Source organism: Dipodomys merriami, unplaced genomic scaffold (assembly GCF_024711535.1).
Source record: "Dipodomys merriami isolate MVZ:Mamm:240054 unplaced genomic scaffold, mDipMer1.0.p SCAF_139, whole genome shotgun sequence".
Taxonomy (NCBI): Eukaryota; Metazoa; Chordata; class Mammalia; order Rodentia; family Heteromyidae; genus Dipodomys; species Dipodomys merriami.
This window is the reverse complement of record NW_027202704.1, coordinates 1,412,030-1,435,087: the sequence shown is the minus strand read 5'-3', so window position 1 is coordinate 1,435,087 and position 23,058 is coordinate 1,412,030.

Here is a 23,058-nt window from a genome sequence, read left to right as displayed (position 1 = left end):
GATGTCTGTTAAATCTAGTTGATCTATGCAGCTGTTTAGATCTGCGGTTTCTCTGTTGAGTTTTTGACCAGTTGATCTATCTAGTGGGGAGAGTGGTGTGTTAAAATCCCCAACAATTAATGTCTTTGGATCTGTGAGGGATTTGAAGGAAAGTAATGTTTCTTGGATAAATTTTTGTGCTCCGTTGTTTGGCGAATAGATATTTAGAATTGTAATATCCTCCTGAAGGAGAGATCCCTTCATTAGTATGTAAAGACCTTCTTTATCTCTTCTCACAAATTTTAATTTGAAGTTATATGTTATTAGGATTGCAACTCCTGCCTGTTTATGGGGGCCCTTTGCTTGCTAGATTTTGTTCCAGACTTTCACCTTGAAAATGTGTTTGTTTTTACGGGCAAGATGTGACTCCTGAAGGCAGCAGATAGAAGGATCTTGTTTTTTAATCCAACTAGACAGTCTATGTCGCTTAATTGGAGAGTTAAGTCCGTTAATGTTAAGAGATGGGACTAAGAGGTATTTGGGAGTTTCTGCCATGTTATACCTTCTTAGGGGCTGTGATAACTGGGTTCTTCCTATGGTTCTTGGATTCACAGTTTGAGTGCAATTACTTGGCCTACAATATGTTCTTGTTGGTTCTCTATGTGTAGGACATCTTTTGTAGGGCTGGTTTCGTGGAGATGTATTATTTCAATTTTTCTTTGCTATGGAAGATTTTATTTGGCCTCCAGTTATGAAGGAGAGTTTAGCTGGGTACAGTATTCTTGGTTCAGAATTCTTTGTTTTTAAGGCATGGCATATATCATTCCAGGCTCTTCTTGCTTTGATTGTCTCTGCTGAGAAATCTGAGGTGATTCTAATTGGTTTCCCTTTATAGGTGATTAATCTTTTCTCCTTGACAGCTTTAAGGATCTTTTCCTTGGTCTGAGTTGTTACTGTGTGGATTATAATGTGATGGTGGGATGTCCTGTTCTGGTCTCGTCTATCTGGAGTTCTAAAACCTTCTTGTATCTGATCAGGCCTATCTTTTTGCATATTTGGGACATTCTCTGATAGGATGCTGTTACACAAATTTTCTAGACCATTAACTTCTGTTTCTAGGTGTTCCTCTACACGATTATCCTTAGATTAGGCCTTCTGAGTCTTCCAAGTTTTGGATAGATCTATCATATTAATTGAACTAGTCTTGGAAGGTTGTATGTTCTTTCTCTATAATATCTAAAGTGTCTTCAATCCCCGAGATTCTATCTTCTGCATGGATTAACCTGCTGTCAAGACTCTCTACTTTGTTTTTTGTTCTTTTCCTTCTAATTGGTCAGCTGAATTGGCTTCAAATTCTTTGTTGAAGCTTTGTTTTAGATCTTGTATGAACTTCTTTACTTCCTTAATTTGTTGCTCAGTGTTTATTCTCAAGTCACTTAGTTGATTGTTTACGTTTTCCTTGGACTCCCATTCCTCCTCTTGGGTTCCATTCAGCATTCCCTTTGTGGTATTCCTGACTTCCTTCAGCTCTTTGTTAATGGATCCCATGAATGCCTTTAGTGATATTTGTGCATTCTCATCCTGCTCTCTCAATTCCTGTATTACTCTTTGCTTAGCTTCCTCCCATTCACGCCATTCCTGTAGTTCTCTTTGAGTGTTCTCAGCCTGTTCATGCCATTCTTGCCTTTCTCTTTGAGTATTCTCAAGCTGCTCATGCAAATCCTGTATCAGTTTTTGAGTAGCTTCCTCTCACTCATGATATTCCTGTATATTCCTGTGGATTGCCTCTTCTCTCTCCCTATCATGCTCATACAGAGTCCTATTTAGGTTTTCAATCTTTTCCTGCATTGACCTTTTGTTTGCCTCCTCTCTCTCCCTATCACGCTCATACAGAGTCCTTTGTATGTTTTCAATCTTTTTATTTATCATGTTTTCCAACAGTGTTTGTAGAGCTATTTGGAAACTCTCCTCTGGATTATTCATTATGTGTTCTGTCCCCTGATAATCATGAGTGGGAATTGTGACACCTGCAGTTGCCATTTTTCTTGTGGTTTTCCGGCTTACTCTGCCCATTTGGGATGAAAATAACACTAGTTTTTTGCTGGACCACTAACTTAAGGCAAGCATCAACCAAAGTCTGAATTTGCACACTCAATAGTCTGCAGATACAGTCTAGTTCAACAGATATATCTGTTCAACATTAAACAACTATATATTAATTAATAGGCTCCGAACCGTAGAGAATTTGGAAAACCATAAATTATTAGGGTTAGGGAGAGATGTGGGTAAAAAATAGGAAGAAAATGATGTGGGAAGGCACAGGGAGAGTTAACTAATTCCTAATCTCAAAGCAGGAAATAGGTTGGATAGGATGAAAGCAGACAGAGAGAAAAGAAGAAGAAAGAGAAAGGGAAAAAAAGAGACCAGAAAAAATAGAAAAGTAAAAATTAAAAATATTATGCAGCACGAATGCAAACTATTCAGAGAAGAACGTGAATATAATGAGAGAAGGGAGGGGGATATAAAGGAGATGTGAAAAATTTAAAAATAAAAATCCTTAATATATTATATCGGTATAAAGAGGTAGTACTGCTATTAAGGAATTTGAGTCTCAGAGGTTTTGAATTGAGTAGTAAATTTATGGATTAATTGTGTACACCATGGTGGATAGGGTCTCATAGTCAACTATGGGTTTATCTGAGGATGTGCGGAACAACAATTAAGTCACATAAAGAAGAATGAAAGAGAAGAAAAGGTGAAAAGGGTAAGAAAGAAAGAAAAAAAGATCAGAAGTTAAGTAGAGCTGAACTAAAAACAAAAAGAAATTTTTTTAAAAAAAGAAAGAACAAAAGGAAAGAAAAACACACACACATATGTACTCCTAAAATAACAATTATAATAAGAAAAAAGGTTGCTAGAATTTTTTTTCAAAAATGGTAAAAATTTAAAATTAAAAAAAGTTTTAGAAAGGAAAAAAAAATTTTTTATAAAAGGTACAAAAAAAAAAGAAGAAAAAAAAAGTTCTTTGATTTTTTTGGGAAGATTGGGAAAAGTCCTGTATCTTCCTTGTGGCTGTAAGCACCCTCTTGTTGGAGTCTCTGGTCTGCTTATGGTCCTGTGGCTTGGTTGGTTTCTTAAGTCAGTTTGTTGGAACAGGCAGAAACATGCTCTGCTTTACCCAGGATTTTGCGATCCTCCTCCCAGGTTAGTTCAATGTGAGGGAGATATGCTTTGAGTATCATAAAAGAGGAAGATGGCTTTTTCCTCAAGTTTGGAGATGCTGTGATGAGGTTAGGCTCTGGGTAGAGTTGAGGCCTTTCAACAAACAGTAGCTTTTCCCGGGGGCTGGTTTGTGAGAAACTCACAGAGCCCAGCCTGGAGCCATTCTCAGGGTTTCTGTTTACTGAATTTCAATTGATTGTCAAGGCTGCTAAAGGGAGGGGCAGCCTCTGGCTCTGATTACCCAGTGAAGAAAGCCAGTCCTAGGGCTGGCACTCGAGCTGGGTGAGTTTTTCCTGGGTGGAGCTGAGTCTGGCAGGTCAGTTTAGGTTCTTGTGACCTGCTAAATGACTCTACTTTTCTTCCAAGGCCTGAGTTGGAGCTAGCAGCTCCGCTGAGCTTTGTCGGTATCCAAGATGGAGATCTCTGGTACTGGGGGGGGGAGTGGTGGCCTTCTCTCCTTTGCTCCCTGAGAAAGAGTAAGGATGTCAGGCTTCTACTCTTGCCGAGTCTTGGTTCCTGGGTCATCTCTGGTCTGTGAATTGCAGGATGAAGATGTCTGCTCCTTGTCGGTTGTTGCTGGTGTTGAGTAGAATCTGCTCACCCTCTGTGTCTGGCTCCTTGGTCTGGGACTCTGTGTGATTCAGGTATGGCGGTTTCGGCCACCACTGCCACTGTTGCCCCCGGGTGGCAGCGGCTTCTGGCAAGAGCTCAGATCTGTCTCCTTGCCTAGATTTTCCCTCTGTGGCCTAAATCTCTGTCCTGTGATGGCACATTTGGTGTGATTGTCTGGCTTAGGACTGTTCACTGGAACTCTAAAACTGCTTTCTATGTGAGAGCTTGTTTAGCCTCCAGCTTCTCCTCCACCATCTTGACCGCAAACCCAATAAAGGAATTTTCAAAAAAGGAGCAAGGTGGAAGTATCATTTTAATCAGTTTTCTAATTCTCCAGGTTAATTTCCTATTCTTACCTATAAAAGATAATTGATGTTTTCCTATTGATATTGATATTACATGAGCAAGGTAATGAGAGTATATTTCTTGTCAAGCATTGTTGCCTCCTCCTTTGTTTCCCCTTAAAATTCCTGTCATCCTATCCCTCCAAAAATTGTAAAGTACATTTTTGATATAACGTCTCGTACATCTCATTGAGTGCTCATTTTAAACCGTAATCAATAAATATTTATTAACAAATATTTATTGAGGTGCTGCTATATGCTAACTTTGGTCTTAAGATCTAGATGACAATCAAAAGAAGCCATAAATTCTATGTTAAGAAGCTTACATTCTAAGATGGAGAAAGGCAGTAAGATGTAAAAATACAGAGAAGGAGATAATTGTGGGAAATTAAAACTTTGAACTATGGCTGGGCACTTGTGGTTAATGCCTGTAATCCTAGCTATTCAAAAGGCTGAGATCTGAGGATCATGGTTTGAAGCCAACCTAGGCAAGAAAGTCCATGGAACGCCTATCTCCAATTGAACACCAAAAAACTGGAAGTGGCACTGTAGCTCAAGTGGTAGCAAGGTAGTTTGGAGTACAAATGCTCCCAGACCATGAGTTCTAACCCAAAGACCCATAAAAAATAAGATAAACTACTGTAAATTCACAGCTTGGTGAAGACCCAGAGAAAGAGTGGTCCAAGCAGGAAAACTACAATTGCAAAAACTGAGGGTTTTGTTTGTTGGTAGTATGTCACAGAGGTGAATATGACCAAAACAAGGTGAGGGAATGGACTTGTCTAACAATGTTAGACAAGTCAATAGAGAACACAGAAAGATAACATAAAAAGTCCTAGTTGTAAGCATATTGCTCACCTTTCGTCCTCAGCTCCACCTAGACCTGAGCTCCTCTCAGCCCCGGAGTTCCCGCCATACAGCTGGCCCCTCCCTTTCTCTCTCTTCCAGGTCCCACGTGATCTCCCACCTACCTCACTTCCTGCCCCAGAACCTCCTGCTACCTGCATTTGGACAGGTGCCATGTGCTCCCTCTTGGGGGAAATATGGCTCATCTAATAAACTCTGTAATAACGTGTCTGCTGTGCCTGCTTGCCTCCACGTGGTCCCCTGCAGCAGATGTGAAGATCTTTCATTGGTGGCCTTTCAATAGTGAGACTAATAAATGCTTTGGCACCTTAAAAGTCAAGAGGAACAAAGTCTAGGTGGACAGATGAGGGGTGGTGTTAAAAGCCACTTGGAATCAAGGTATATTTGAAGGTAGAAGTTAAAGGGTAGAGGTTAAAATGTGAAATCTAGGGCAACTCCAAAGCAGCCAGAGTAGTATGGTATCATTTGCTGTATTAGAAATGATTTGATGATATTTATTCATTCAAATATTTATTAAGTGATTATTTTGTATCAGATACTATAACCCTCCAAAGTATTTTAATATAAGCAAGGCATTCTGAGGGCTGGCATTAGGCAGAAAAAGAAGGATGTAGAGGATATGACAATTTTAAGAAGTATGTGAGAGTCGGAGTTGGTAGGATGTGGTACCTCATGTTGAAAGTGAGAACGATTCTGGTAGCATTTTAAAATTTCTGATGCAAGTGATAGATGGAATTGCTGTTAACAAAGACATGGAATGTGTAAGAGGAAATTAGTTTGTTGGGAGATGTTAGTATAGACCTGTAGATTTGGGTGATGTCAGTGCCATCATTTTACCAACTTTAAAGTTTCCTCATAAACCTCTCTCTTAATGGCATATGCAAATCTCAAAGACGGTGACCAGAGACATTATTTCATTTGGGATTAATAAATAGTGAGTTTCTAATTTTTAAAAAGTAAGAAAAGAAATTGGTTTGTGTCATCAGCATTGACAGATCCTGAGTGAGTATTTACTGCTTCCAGTGTAACAGGCACGCCTCTTACTGCTTAACATAAACAACCTCATTTCATAATTAAAACATTTATATTGATGTCATTGTTATTGTCCCTGTTCTTGCATGAGCATTGCCTGGAACTTGGAGAAGTAATTTATTCAATGTCAACATATTCATGGATTAGGAGTGCTAGGACTTGGATGTTTTCCTTATGCCAATGTTTGTAGCAGTTGGGTTTCAGAAGTTTTGTGAATTTGGACTCTGAAGCTGAGATACAAGCTGGAGACAAATAGTTGAAAATCATCAGCATCAGTTTTAACCGCATACCCTCAATGGCTGCCTTCTTCCTATCTCACTGTTGTGCCTCTCCTGTTGTATGACCAAGGATCATTTTCCATGTAAGCTATTTGCATTTGAATCCATGTCCCAGAGTCTGCTTCTGAGGAGCCAGACCGCAGATAGAGACTGATGAAGAATTAATAGAGAACAAGGAATATAGGACACGAAATGTTTTCTTAGGGACTTAGTTAAGAAAGTAGGGAAATAAACAGGAAAATAATATCCCAAGAGAATTCAGGACAACTTTTTAAGAAGGGAAAGAATTAACAGAAAGGAAAACACTGAAGAGGTCCTGGAAAAGAATTTTCTCAATAGTTAAACAAACCAAAAGCAGCAGCAGAAAAAAAAAATAGCACTAACATAGAGGAGGAAAATCTAAGAGTCCAGGAAAGGAAAATAGTGACCAGAAAGGCATGAACAGGTCAGACAGTCTTAATTCCTCTAAGGTTTTGCTGACTTGATCAAAGATCACTTGAATAAGATTAGACTTCCTAACTATCTCTGCTTTACCTTTTCAAATTCTCTACACTTAATTTAATCCACCACTGCTTTAATCTTGAGACTTCACCAATAACCTTTTTGTATTCCTTTTCATTAAAATTAAGGAAATTGTGGAGTTCCTCACTTGAAGAATCTTTACAAGTAGAAATGTTTTTTATACAAAGAAACTGAGTCCCTGATAAGATCTCACTTTTCATGTTTGTGAAATCAAGTGGTAGGAAACCAAGAGACGATCGTTTCTACTACATTAGGAACAAGAAAAAGCAAAGAAGTTATGTGTAAAAAGAAAGTGTGTGGAGTTTTCCAGTAAGCAATTTGCATTTCTAATATCATGTAGGTCTGAATTCTTCTCTGCTGATTACATCCTTGTAACCTAGCTATTCAGGAGGCTGAGATCTGAGGATCATGACTCAAAGCCAGCATAGGTAGGAAAGTCCATGAGATTGGTATCTACAGTTAACCACCAAAGAGCCACAAATGGAGCTGTGAATTGCATGGCAAAGCATTATTCTTGAACAAAAACACTAAGGTACATTGTTCAGGAACTAAGTTCAAACCCCAGTACTGGTACAAAAAATAAAGATTAAAGGGCAGAAAAGTGCTTGAAGCAGAGAAAACATAAGAAAAACCGAGAAGAGACTCCTATGAGCTGGGATTTTCTTTTATTGGGCCCTCCACTGGGATCATGACTGGGAATGGGTCCTTCCATGACCATGGATGGGGAGACAGGTGCTTCACTCCAGCACATGTCAGGGGAGTGCGCTAAGACATCTGAGACCAGTTACTGATGGAACAAGAGGGACATTCTGCACAGTATCATAGTTCTTGTCGTGTTGTCATTCATTCCAGCTGCCTTTTTATGTCCCTAACTACCTAGCCAGGGCAATTAGCTCTCCCTTATTACTTTTGTCTTCCTTTTTGCAATGTATTTTATTTTCATATTTTCCTATTTTGCTTTCCATCAGCAACCAAGTATAATTATCTAACCTTCTCTTGGGACCATAATCTCTTTGTCTTTCTTTTTCTTTTTTTTTTTTTTTTTTGTCGGTCGTGGGGCTTGAACTCTGGGCCTGGGCGCTGTCCCTCAGCTCTTCAGCTCAAGGCGAGCACTCTACCACTTGAGCCACAGCGCCACTTCCGGTTTTCTGGTGGTTTTATTGGAGATAGGAGTCTCACGGTCTTTCCTGCCCGGGCTGGCTTTGAAACGCGATCCTCAGATCTCAGCCTCCTGAGTAGCTAGGATTACAGGCATGAGCCACCAGCGCCCGGCTTCTCCTTGTCTTTCAAAGAATGTCCTTCCCTCAGTTTCAACAAGAAGAGAGGAGGTGGATGAGATCATGGGGTCAGATGAAGAGTGTGGCCTCCACAACAGGAAGACCCCTGCCTGCCCCTCAAGGAAGCACCTCTGCATCCAGCTCTTCCCCAAAAGAGGCAGAAATAAAGAGGTCCGCCAGGCCAATTAACTATGATCTCTCCCTTTGGCCATAAAATTCATTAATCATGGAGGCTCCACATGGTCACTGATCTTTTAATGATGATGATAATTTGCACACTAAGCAAGCAGTCTCAAGAATGTTGCTTTTAGTAGAATTTGAGAGCCATGCTTAGGCAGGTTATTCCAAAGTCAATTACATTTTAATACTTTGTTTGAAAAGTTGCTCTTTTCATCTTGACAACTTTATTTTATGAATATCATTATTTGGGGTGTTATTTTCATGGTGCTGGGGAAGTTAATCACAGCCAAGTATTTATTAACTTAATAAAATAAAAAAAACCCTAGAAAACACACTTTTAAAGTAATTGCTGGGTATTAGTTGCTCCCACCTGTAATCCTAACTACTCAAGAGGCTGATTACATTACAAAGCAATCCCAGACGGAAAAGTCTGTGAGACTCTGATCTGCAGTTAACCACTAAAAAGCAAGAAGTGGAGCTAAGGCTCAAGTTGTAGAGGCCAGTGCCTAGGCCTTGAGTTAAAGACCTAGAATCAGCATACAGAACAATTATAATAATTTAAAATAGTCTAGATTTTAAAACTATAATGAAACTTAAATGTTTAAATAATATTTATTCTGAGTGATTCGCAAATAAAATTAAACCCAAAGACATTATGTGACTTTCCAGCAGTCATAAATATCAGAAGTTGTTGAGCTGGATCAAAAGTCTGGTGTTTTCCCCTCATCTTCTTTATGAAATTAAATACATTAAGGTAACATAGCATTCCAAAATGAAGTTCTTCCATAATCAATTAAATCATACATAGTTGAATGCTCCTGCACTCCAAATTATACAGATTGCCTCACAAGTGTTCCTGCTGTCAAAAGTTATGTCATGTCTAGATAATTTTCTTAATTTAAAAAGCAAAATCCTTTTATTTGTTTTTCTTAAAGTAATAATACTTTTCATGACGTGATATGGCCACCAAAAACTGGAATCATGATTAAAAAAACAATTAATTACATGCAGAATGATGTTTAATGAAACAGTCAAATCTCCATGATGTTAGAGGATAACATATAGGAAATAAAGAGTCTGTCTTCATAATAAAAGGCAAGACATTACAAGTGATTAAAGTTTCCCATGCGATTTCACATTTGTCTTCATATCATCCTTATTCAGTGATTGTCACTGTCTGGACTCTGTTATTCAGTACTGAAATCAAGTTTGGGGTCTCAGACAAGATAGGTCAGTGCTCGGCCACTGAACTACAACCCAAGCTCTGTTACTGTCTTTGATTACTTTAGATAGAGGGTTGATATAAGAGTTATAGTACTAGTGTTAAGCAGGAATCATTCCTCAACTCTCCATCTCTTGGCTGTCAGTTCTGGATTTCTTCCACATGACATGTTTGTTATGGAGCATGTGTGATATGGTCATTCTGTGCTAGCATTAAGTTTTTAAATGAATGGCTGCTCAAGTGATGAGAGTAGAGGAGAGCCTAAACTAGGACTGGGTCAGGATGCATTGTCTTCTTCTCATGGATCCTCTGCAGTTTGCATGTACCCTGTGCAGATTCTGGCTTACTCAAACTCCTGGCTTGCCTGCCACAGGACCACATCCAGTAGACAATACGACATCATCTTTAAAAGTGTCCTTCCTTCACATACTGGATAAAATTTTCATAGTTGAGAACATGGGTGCTTTAGAGGTGTGGAAGGAGGAATAAACCATTCTGAAAATAGCTACCTAACATTCAAAGATGAGAGAGGGAAAGGAACCACAAAGATGTGCAGACCATGAAAGCCACAACTTGAGAATTTCTTGACTAAGGAAGGAGTGAAGCAAAGCAAGGGTTTACACTCTAGAAGTGGCACAGGCCTGTGGCTTGGGACATTTCCTATCACACTCCTGTATATCACAGCAGGCAACGTCTTCAACATCTGCTCGGATTCTCCATCCCAAGCACTCAGTAGAAGGGAGCTTACTTCAAATCTTTGATGCTCTGGTCAACTGAGGCTAATTCTAACTATCTCAAACTGTGCCACCTACCCTGTAGATCTCTACTCTCTCTATATACTAAAAAAATTCTCTAACTTAACCTTTTCACTCAAAGGGCTGCTTCTGTTATAGCAAAACCAAATCAGCTAATTCAATTAGGGTAATCTTTGCAATACTGAGCTCTATTTTTGTGGAGTTTGCTTCCTCTCAGCCATATACTTCATTGTTTTCCCTTACAATTATCAGGAAATTCCTCTCTCTCCTTCACAGTGTTTCTCTTTGAAACAACAAAATTGTGTGGTTATACTTCGTAAAGTATATTTGCAATGTATGGAGATCTTCCTACCTATAAAAAATATTGTAGAAACTATAAGGTCTGTTAAAGTAAACAAAATCTCATTTCAATTTTGTCAGAATGAAAATAAACAGTGAAGAGAATAAATATATGGCACATGGAAATATCACTTATAAGAGAAATTTCAATACTGTGCTATGGTACATGAGGAAGAGAGATAATCTGGGAAGTTTTAATGAAGGCTAAGATTTGAGTAAGCATTATAATTAGTAAGAGAAAATAATAACTGTGACAATAAAATTAGAAGCCAGATGTTGCTGGTGGCTTAAACCTGTAATTCTAGCTACTCAGGAGGTTGAGATCTAATACTCACAGTTTGAAGCCAGTCCAGGCAGACAAGTCTATGAGATGCTTATCTCCAATTAACCAACAAAAAGCTGAAGTGGAGCTCTGGCATAAGTGGTAAAGCACAGCCTTAAGCAAAAAGCAATGGGACATTTCTGTGGCACTGAATTCAAAGCCCAGAACACACACCCACCCACCCCCCCACACACACACACACAGACAGAGGCACACATACATCTAGTAGAAGGTAGAGTGCATTAATGAATCTTTCAGAAACTACACAAGATGCTTTCAATTCATATACCTAACAAATTTAATTGAATTTATATTTGTATTAAGTCAGCTAGATGACTGATGTTAGAATCAAAAAAGCATATATCTGAAAAGATTTTAAGGTATCTTACTATGAAGATCCAGGAAATGTAGGTAAGTGGTTAAGATTAAGATTTCAATCTTCAGTCAAAAAAATAAGACTTTAAGCTAAGGATAGATGATAACAAGGAGATAGGGACCTGTTCAGTGGCTATTGTAATGGTCCAGCTGAAACAAGGAATTGAAGCAAAGAAAAAATGTGAGACCAATAAAGTGCCCAATCAAATTAGCCTAACCTATCCATTTGATAATGGATGCCATTCTGTCTGACAAGAAAGCTGTTTTGTAGAAAGTGTCCTGAAAACAAGCAGAGCCCTAAATGTCTCATCAGAGGAAATGTGCACACAGAGAAATACTGAAGCCCAGATGAAATGCAGTGATGATCAAGTGCATGAAATAGGACAGATAAGATGCAGATATAAGAATCCCCCTCTCAAGCTGTTCCCCATGTCCAAAATTTGAACCATGGTCCAAGAAAGAGCCAGCCAGTCAATAGGAATACAAATAAGGACCTAGCCATTCAAAGATAACCTAGCCAAAAATACAAACTTCACTTCCAAGATTTATAAAATTTGATTTCAAACTATTGTCTATGTTTAAGAGCTGAAGTTTATGTAAAATTTGTGAAGTTTAGAATCAGAAGCCAACAAGAGGCAAACATTTGCCTTTCAGAAGTTTGTAAGGACAAACCGTGGAAAATATATATACCCTCCTCCTCTACAACCCCAAACATTGCTCACTTTCCTATGAACAAACAAAAAGTATGATTTCAATTTTATATTTATTATAATCTCCAGCTAATTTATTTAATTCTTAACATATAATAGGGTTGCAATGTATAGTTTATGTAAGTTATATAGTTTTTTCTCACTATAGGCATTTTTATTTTCCAAATTTATTGACTTGCTAAAGTAAGAAAAGTTTGTTCATTAAAGGAATTTTTTATACATTTCTTCACCCAAAAAACGTAGAATATGAGCTGGCTGCAGGTAGCTCACACCTAGCTACTTAGGAGGCTGGGATCTGGTTCAAGGTCAACCCACGCAGGAACGTCCTTGAGACACTTATCTCTAATTAATCACCAAAAAGCAGAAGTGGAGCTTTGGCTCAAGTGATAGAGCACTATCCTTGAGCAAAACAGCTCAGAGACAACTTCTAAGCCCTGAGTTCAAGCCCTGAGTCTGAACACAAAACCTGGTAAGGTGGTAAGTGCCTTAGGTCAGGCCTAAGCAAAGTCAAAGACAATGGAAAGGGAAAAGGTGGTGTTGTGATTCACTTTTACGCAAACCTGTGAAGAAAATGTTTCTTCTTTACCAGAGAAGACAGGTGACCGACCTGATAAAACAGCTTGAGTACTTGAATTATTTTTGTAAAAGGCTGCACTCCAGCCAGAAACACATACAATGGATGAGTATATAATATTTCATAAACTACTAAGCTTTCAAATTTTGGAATTTATTTGTTAAAGTGCTAGAGTTACCTAACTAGGTATTCATTTGGAAAGAAAAATTAGGAAAAAATAACCATGCGATCAACACCCAATGAATTTCTTAAATCTGTGAAAGTACATAAGAAAAATAATTTGATTCAAAACTTAGTGCCTTTTTCGTTTGATCTCAAGTTCTTAAGTTTGCTAAGACTAGCACTCTACCACTTGAGCAGCACCTTCAGTTCTCAAAGTTATGTGTATATTGATCAGTAAGAATGTTACCTCTGCACAGATCTGTACTGTTTGTGAAAGATAATGGTAGACAGGGCATGAATATGTTATTTATTTTTTTTATTGTGAGAATACCGTACAGAGGAGCTACAATTTCATGGGCAAGATAACGAGTACATTTCTTATCAAGCATTGTTGTCTCCTCTGTTTCCCCTTCCCATCGCTTCCGCTTCCCATACTCCTCCCTCCCCCCACCCGATCCTCCCCTCCACCAAAGTTGTAAAGTTCATTTTTTGACATAACGACTTGTATATCTCATTGTTTCAATGGGTCCACCAGTAGTTTTTGTCAAAAAGTATTTGCTGTACATCTTTAGGGACATAGATTCAAATTTTAACTTTTAAAAGGCTTGTACTTTAGTCTGATCTCAAGTATCAAGTGCAGATTATTTATTATTTTGATACATGCTAATTAACATACACTATTATGGTGTTGAAATAGTTTTAATTATTTATATTCCCATCAAGAGTAATTCATTTTTATATTATTTTCTTGCTAGGAAAACTTCAGGACTCTATTGTGAAGCTATGATGTATTACAAAAATCTTCCATGGTGCTTCTTCAAAGACCCAATCACATCCACGTGACAGATGCACAGATACACAGAGACATGATAAATTATACAGGACTGTAGGCATTCACACAGACACCAACGACAGAAATTCAAAGGCACAGTAGCTGTGTTGGGGTGTTTTTATACATTTCCATAGCTTGTGGCACTCCTCAGCATTTGTCTTTTCTTCTGTTTCTCATACACTCTTTGGTCTGTGAGGTAAGGGATCCCATATTATTATTTATTGAGATTATTAATTATTAAGGGATCCCCTTCTACAGAAATATCAAATGCTTACTCTAAGCCATATTTTAAATATACAATACTCAAAATGTATTTATTGATTGACAAATGATAACATGAAAGGAATTCTTGAAAAACATTTTACAGGTATTTTTTTCTCCCTGAAGTTGTGGGGATTGAACACAGGGCCTGAGTGCTGTCCCTGAGCATTTTTGCTCAAGGCTAGTGCTTTGAGTGCTTTGAGCCACAGCTCCATTTCTGTGTTGTTAAGTGGTTACTTAGAGATAAGTGATTCACTGGGACTTTCCTACCAGGGCTGGCTTTGAACCACAACCCTCAGATGTCAGCTTCCTGAGATGCTAGGATTATAAGTGTGAGCCATGGACCATTCCTAGGTAAATGTGTGTGTGTGTGTGTGTGTGTGTGTGTGTGTGTGTGTGTGTGTATGTGTGTGTGTGTGGACTTAGGGTTTGAACTCAGGGACTGGGCACTGTCCATGAGCATTTTTGCTCGGGAATAGTTTTCTACCATTTTTGCCACAGCCCCAGTTCTGACATTTTTGGTAGTGAATTGTAGATACGTAAGTTTCGTAGGTCTGGGCTCTGATGGCTTAAACCTGTTATCCTAGCTATTCAAGAGGCTGAGATCTGAGAATTGTGATTCAAAGCCAGCGAGGTGAGGAAAGGCCATTAGACTTGTATCTCCATTTAACTACCTGAAAATGACAAATGGAACTATGTCTCAAAGTGGTAGAGCACTAGCCTTGTGCAAGAAAGCTCAGGGACAGCCCCCAGGTCCTGAATTCCAGACTTATAATCTACAAAAAATGTCTCATAGGCTTTCCTGTCTAGGCTGGCTTCAAATTGTGATCCTCAGATCTAAGACTCCTGAGTTGCTTGGATTACAGGCATAATCCACTAACACCTGGTAAATTTTAAATTCTTTGTAAAGGATAATTTTAATTTTAATGATTTAAAATATCCTCCTTAACATTCTACCCAAACTTCTCTGAAAACACCCTAATAGAAAAGTGACTGAGTTTTATTTTACCATTTTTAGTAGATGAAAGCACATTAAATTCTTTTCCACTAATTTCTAATTTTGTGAAAATTTAGACAAGGACTGAACTTGTTTGGCAAATATGTCTTCAAAATTCTTACAATTTAACTTTTAGATGAATATGTTTAAATTTTCAGAGACTAATAATCTCAGTAAAATTATATAGTAATTATCATTCAACTTAATATATACATTAATTTATAAACATAAATAGAATAAAGCCTTCTGTTAATACTTTTTTTCAGTTCTTAAGTGGTATCTTTGGAAATAATAGGGCTATTTCAGAATGTTTTATAACATCTCAGACAAGATCACATAACATGGCAATGAATATAACACAAAGAAAGTTCTGCTACTACTTTGCTAAATGACTTAAAAAAAACTTACCCTCTAAGTCTCAATATATTCATTTGAAAATGTAATTGACCTGAAGACTTATTTTAAGAATGCAATTAATGTTATTCCTGGCCAATCATTCAGTGTTGACTAGATATTACTATTATTATTATAATCTGATCTAGAATCATGAGGGCCTTTTATATCTTGTAAGTATCCCTAGTAGTTCGTGATATGATTAAAATTATATTCTTTTTAAGGTAAAGAAATACAAATACAGTTTTCTATTTTTAAGTGTTGGATTCCATTAAGTACAAACTTGCTTTTTGAACAGATTTCTGTTTGTGTACTACTATGTTTTTATCAATAGGTAAGTGCCCTTTCCTTTGGGAAATTTCTGCCTTTCCTTTGGTTTATGTGGGCTCAACTATATTTTTATTCATTGGTTTAGGTGGGCTCAACTTTATTTTTATTCATTGGCATCATGTCAAGATCCAAATTCACTCAAGAAGAATAAAATATTTCCATATTTATTGGTTTGGTGATTGATTCTGAGCTAATCCAGACAGATCCAATCAGATTCTTTCCTTTTATGTGCTACAGGGACACTAAGAATAGAAGTCTTTTCTTCTTGGGTCCAGATGTATGAGGATACCATGAATTATAGCTGTTAATGGATGGAAAGATTCATCTGAAGAAGGATAAAATGAAGTCAAAACACATATAAGACAGAGATAAGAGACAGATGCATAGAGATAAACCCTGTTTCCATTTATGTGGGTAATATTTTTTAAATTTTTACTGTAAAATGATGTATAGAGGGTTTACAGTTACATGTCTGTCTCAACCACCTCGACCAGCAAGGAAGACAGGACCCGGGATTCTTCTCAAAGCAGTTTATGCAGGAACCTCATCTGCAAGCTTCTCCCTCCTCCCGCACCCGTGCTCCGGTTATAAGCCTCCTGGATGGCCAATCCCGAAGTGCCATGTGGCATATACTAATAGGGTCACAAACACGGAAGCAAGCCAGTAGCCAAGCCATAGCCATATAAGGAGTTGTTTTTCACAGAGAGCACTCGCCATCGGGAAGGCGGAAGGCGGAAGGCGGAAGCCAGCGCCATCTTTGGTTGCACCCCCTGCAGCTCTCCTTAGCTCCCCCTTTTTGTTTTATTAAGCAACAGGTAAGAGTAGAAGTTGGGCCTCTGTCTAAAACATTAATGAGAGGACCCTGCACTGGTCTTCGCCTGAGGGGCGCCTTCCCCAGTGACGACCAGGCCCGTCCGATGCCTTTTTTGCAGAGGTGGGATCTTGGGCATCAACCCACTTGCAACCCAACATGCTCTTCTTGGGCTCACGCCGGGAAGTGATTCCCAAGTGCAGTGCGTTTGCCTTACACCCTGTGCTATTACTTTAACGTGGCAAGCCACGTGTAGGGGGACTGTCCGGCCTCAATGGCAGTGAAGGCCTGGACCACCATAGCCATACTCCTGCGCTGAGAGCTCCTAATCCGGCATATGCACCACAGGCACAGCAAGATCACCAATGCCAGGATACCGATAAGGGAGCCCATTCCCACCCCCTCCTTCAAATGATCCACAGCTGTCAAAATCCAGGAGGAAACATCTTGTAACAGGGCATCATCCATCCGGCTGGAGTTTACCGCGACAATGGCCGATTGTAGCTGTAACATCAATTGGTCAAATTCCCCTGTCCAGTTGCCTAAAAGATAACTTGACAGTTGTTTAGACAAATTTGCTGCCTGGGTATAGTTATAATACTGAACAGTGGTAATACAAAGCCCTTCATATTTTTGAACACATCCCAGCTGAGCCAACTGCCACAGGATATCAACCTGCTCCTGCACAAGGTCAACCCTTTGATTTAACAGCATCAGTCCTCCTTTTAACTGTGCATTGGCCACTTGTTGTAAATCCAGAGCTCTGGCTGTAGTAGCCGACAAGTTATTTAAAGTCTGAGCCATCTGCACAGTATGTGACATGGAGACAGCGGCAGCCGTCGCACTTGCAGCAGCCACAGCTATAGCAGTTACAATGGCCGCAATGATGCCAAAATATCTCTTATGCCTAAACAAGGTTACAGCTTGAGAAGCATCTACTGGCAAAGGCACCCAATGCAGAATGCGTGCAACTATAGCTAACGGATACTGAGAACTCCAGCAGGTAGCAAAATAGCAGGTTTCATTAGTACAAGCACACACATCATCTGAGCATACAGATGTGTTGTTAATTACCAAAAGCACAAAAGGGGAAACCACACACACGGGGGTAGGCTGATAACTAAATACCGTATAATTCTTACTAAAATGACAATTGGCACCCACAGTATGGGCAGTACTAGTCAAATTGCAAGTCATGTTTGCTATAAAAAAGTGACCCCCTTTTTTATATGGCTCCTTTTCATCTGTTGAATAAGTGCTCTCACTTCTTCCTCCTCTAACTCGCTGAAACTTCCTCTTTCCGATTTTAGCTCAGACAGATCTGGGTAAAGTCGCCCCCTTTTGCCCTGTTCATTGTCTCTCTTTTCACTGATCGCCTTCTCTGACCTCTCCTCCTGTAATTGTTCCAGTGCTGACTGTCCATTTTCTATAACCTCACAGCAGCGCTGGTCCTCCAGGCAGCCCCTAATCAATTTCCAAATGTGGCGGACTCCTGCCTTTAATGTGCCCTGTTCATAGGCAAAGTCCAAATCCTTCCCTAATTTGTCCCATGAGGCTACTGTAAGGCTCCCGGACACTATAAACCTAGGAGCCACAATGTTGCATTCATCAAGGAACCTCTGTAAGGTACCCTTCTTTAACTTTAGTCCTTTTGAGCGTAGTAGCTCTTCCAGGGCCAGAAAAATTGGATGTGACGTCGCGGCACCCAACTCAGTTATTAAAAATTTTATTTTCTTTTACTTTCACTTTAGGCCTGTATTTTATTTCTTCCCGGGTTCCCGCTCTCTCTTTATCTACAGAGAAGAGCCCCATATTATGCCCGCTTTAATCTCGGATTCCCACTTACCTGGGAACTTACCGGTGCACCACCCTGACTGCCAGGAGTTCTGAATCCCTTGTGGAGTTAGATCCCTGTACGGGCCACCATTTGTCGTGACCGCCTCGACCAGCAAGGAAGACAGGACCCGGGATTCTTCTCAAAGCAGTTTATCCAGGAACCTCATCTGCAAGCTTCTCCCTCCCTCCGCACCCGCGCTCCGGTTATAAGCCTCCTGGATGGCCAATCCCGAGATGCCACGCAGCATATACTAATAGGGTCGCAAACACGGAAGCAAGCCAGTAGCCAAGCCATAGCCATATAAGGAGTTGTTTTTCACAGAGAGCACTCGCCATCAGCAAGGTGGAAGGCGGAAGCCAGTGCCATCTTTGGTCGTGGCCCCGGCAGCTCTCCACACATGTCAGGTAACAAGTACATTTCCTTTTCAACAATATTACCCCTTCTCTCCCTCTCTTCCAGTTTTTTCCCTCCTGTCCCCACTTGCAAGTTATATACTTCATTTTCTAAATAATCTCTAGTGTGAAGAGATGACATTGATCATGATTCATCGTACTCTGAAACATTGAAGCCCAACCATGGGTCATCAAGACCACCTGTTTCTGGGATTGGCCAAGATTATCTTGTAGTTCTTCACCAAATTTCCTAATTTTTCAACTCAAAGCTTCTTTCTCTGTGACACAAGTAGATGTGCACTTCTCCCTGGAAGTACTTGTCTTTTGGGGGTGAGATTTTGGCAAATATCTGACCTTTACCAATGCTGGCAAAAGGGTAAAAGGTAAATGAATTATTTATCATCCCTCCTCCTCCTCCTCTTCCTCCTTTTCCTCCTCCTCCACCTCTCCCTCCTCCCCTTCTCCCTCCTCCACCTTCTTCTTCTTTCTTCTCCTCCTTCTTGCCTTCTCCTTTCCTTATTGTTGTTGTTGTTGTTCTTTTTCTCTGCCGTCTCCTCCAGCCCCTCCTTCTCCACCCCATCCTCCTCCTCCTCCAGGAAGGAAAGTCTATGAGACTCTTATCTGCAATAAACCACCAGAAAACTGGAAGTGGCACTGTGGCTCAATTGGTAGAGTGCTTGCCTTGAGCTGAATAGTTGAGAGCCAGCACCCAGGCCCAGAGATCAAGGCCCATGACCTACAACAACAAAAACAAAAACAACCTCGGTTAGAGACTAGTGTCTATCAGAATAGACACTTACTAAAAATGTGCATAGAGTCAATAAAGTATGAAATGATTCTTCACTTAATTAGGATCAGAAAACTGTAAGTTAAAACCAAGTGCTGACCTGAGGAATAATGGAATAGAATTCAAACCCAGAAATGATCCCACAGATCTTTCCTTGATAAGGGAGTCAAAATTCTAAGATGGAAGAAAGACAGCCTCTTTAACAAATGGTGCTGGCAGAATTCGCTACATGTGCAGAAAACTGAAGTTAGATCCTTATGTATCACTCTGTACCAGAATCAACTCCAAATAGATCAAAGACCTCAATGAAAGACCAAATACCCTGAAAATATTGCAGGATGGGATAGGGGATATTCCAGGGATCATTGGCACAGGTAGAAACTTCATAAAGATCCAGAAACACAACAAATAAGAAAAAGACTGGATTGATGGGACTACATTTAACTGTAAAGCTTCTGCATGGCAAAGGACATATCTAGGAAGATACATAAAAAGCCCATAGATTGGGAGATCTTCACTAGCTATACAACAGACAAGGGCCTCGTATCAAAAATATACCTAAAGCTCAGGGGCTGGGAATTTTGGCCTAGTGGTAGAGTGCTTGCCTAGCATGTGTGAAGCCTTGACTTCAATTCCTCAGTACCACATACACAGAAAAAGCCTGAAGCAGTGATGTGGCTCAAGTAGTAGAGTTCTAGCCTTGAGCAAATGAATCTCAGGGACAGTGTCAAGGCCTAAAGTTCCAGCCATAGAGTTGGCAAAAAATACTTCAAAATAAAAATTTAGCCCTCCCCCAAACAAATCCTCAAAAAAACCACATCTCACAGCCAAAGATGAAAACAAACTCCAAGTGAAGGGAGAGAGGAAGATCCACCATGCAAATGCTTCCTGCAAGAAGGTAGGAGTTGCCATCCTGATATCTGACAAAATAAACTTTTCATTAAAATCAACACAAAAAGACAAAGAAGTACACTTTATATTAATACAGAGAACAATCCAAGAAGAGGATATCACCATTATCAGTTTAAACTCTCCAAACATTGATGCATCCATATGTTAAGTAAATATTCTCAAAATAGATACTAATACTCCGCTCTTACCAAAGGACAGGTCTACGAACCAGAGGATTAGTAAAGAAGCCTCTGAATTCAATGATACAATATCTCAGTTTTCAACCCAACAACAACCCAGTACACATTATTTTCAGTAGCCCATGGAACTTTCTCCAAAGTAGCATCATAGTTTGTACAAAGAATTTAAGCAAATACAAGAAGATCGACTAATTCCTTGTATTCTATTCGACCACAGTGAAATCAAGCTAGTTCTCAGTAACAAGGCATACCATAGAAATTACTAAATACATGGAAATTGGACAACACACTTCTGAGAAACACCTGGGTCACAGAAGAAATTAAATAAGAAATTTTAAAGTTCCTACAATTTAATGAATTTAAAGAAATATATGGGTCACTACAAAAGCAGTCCTTAGGGGCAATTTTATCACTGTCAGTGCACACATCAAGAAAATAGAGACAGGGGTTGGGAAGGTGGCTCAGTGGTAAAGCACTTGCCTTGCATGAGGCCCTGGGTTTGATTCCTCAGCACCACATAAGCAAAAGGGAAAAAGCCAGAAATGGCGCTGTGGCTCAAGTGATAGAGTGCTAGCCTTGATCTGAAGGGCTGAGGGACAGCGCCCAAGCCCAGAGTTCAGGCACCACGATCAGACCCTCCCAACCCCCCAGAAAAAAGAAAGAAAGATAATAGAGAAAGACCAAGTAAGTAATCTCATGATGCAAGTAAAACTGCTAGAAAAGCAAGAAAAAATTCAACCTAAAAATAATACATGGAGCAAGTTAACCAAAATAAGAGCTGATATCAATGAGGTAGAGATTAAGAAAACTATAAATAAAATTAACAAGAAACTTTTTTTCAATACATTAATAAAATTGCTGGACCTCTGTCCAGCTTAAGGAAAAAGAGAGGAGACCCAAATCAATAAGATCAGGGATGTCACAGGAAAAATTACAACAAACATCCAAGACATCCAAACACTCAGAAAGAACTATTTCCAGAATCTATACTCTCTAAGGTAGGGAAACCTAGCAGAAATGGATGAAGTTTTAGAGTAATACAAGTTGCCCAAACTGAACCAAGAAGAAATCAATCAAATAAGCCAAGATCTTACAATGAGAAAGAGGAAGCAATCAGAAGTCTTCAAATAAAGAAAAGCCCAGGTATAGTTTGATTCACTATGGAATTCTATAAGACCTTCAGAAAGGAACTAATACCCATACTCCTCAAGCTCTTCCATGAAATAGAAGCAGAGGGAGAGAACCAAAACTCATTCTAGGAAGCCAATATCACAATTAACCCCAAACCAGGCAAAGATACAGCAAAAAAATAGAACTACAGACCAATTTGTTTGATGAACACAGATGCATAGGTCCTCAATAAAATATTAGCAAACAGAATCCATCAACATATCAAAAAATGAAACACTATGATCAAGTAGGCTTCATCCTAGAGATGCAGGGATAGATTAACATATATAAATCAATAAATACAATCCATTACATCAACAGATACAAAGTAAGAACTACATGATTATCTCCATTGATGCAGAAAAGGCCTTGGATAAGATACAACATTCATTCATGCTAAAAGCTATGGAGAAAATAGGAACAGAAGGAACATTCCTTAAAACAATAAAAGCCATATACAACAGAACAATGGCCAATATTATACTCAATGGAGAAAACCTACAACCAATTCTCCAAAAATCAGGAACAAGGCAAGGATGCCCACTCTCCACTTCTCTTCAATATAGTTCTGAAATCCTTAGCCAGAGCAATAAGGCAAGAAAAGAACATTAAAGGGTTCTCCATAGGGATGGAAAAAGTTAAACTATCCCTTTCTGCAGATGATATGATATTATACCGTAGCAACACCAAAAATTCCACTCCCAAACTCCTAGAACTTATGAATCGTTTCAGCAAAGTAGCAGGATACAAAATTAACCCAAAAAATCAGTTACCTTTCTGTACACCAACAATGTACTAGCTCAAAGGGAAATCAGGGAAACAACTCCATTCACAATAATCACATAAAATAAAATATTTAGGAATTAATCTAACCAAAGATGTAAAGTACCTATTTAGTGAAAAGTATAAAAGCCTAAAGAAAGAAATCAAAGAGAGCACCAAAAAATGGAAAAACCTTCCGTGTTCTTGGATAGGCAGAATCAATATTGTGAAAATGACCATACTGCCAAAGTTGATATACAAATTCAATGCAGTTACCATCAAAATCCCAATGATGTTCTTTACTGAAAATAGAAAAAAAAATCCAAAACTTCATATGAAACAACAAACGACCTAGAATAACCAAAACAATTCTAGGCAAAAGAGACAACACGGGAGGGACCTCGATGCCAGACTTCAAACTGTACTATAAAGCCGTAATAACAAAAGTAGCTTGCTCTTGGCACAAAACGGACCTGAAGACCAATGAAATAGATTAGAAGATCCCGAAATAAAATCACATACCTATAGTCAGCTGATAATTGAAAAAGGACCCAAAGACACACAGTGATAGGAACATAGCCTCTTCAACTATTGGTGCTGGGAAAACTGGGTGATCACATGCA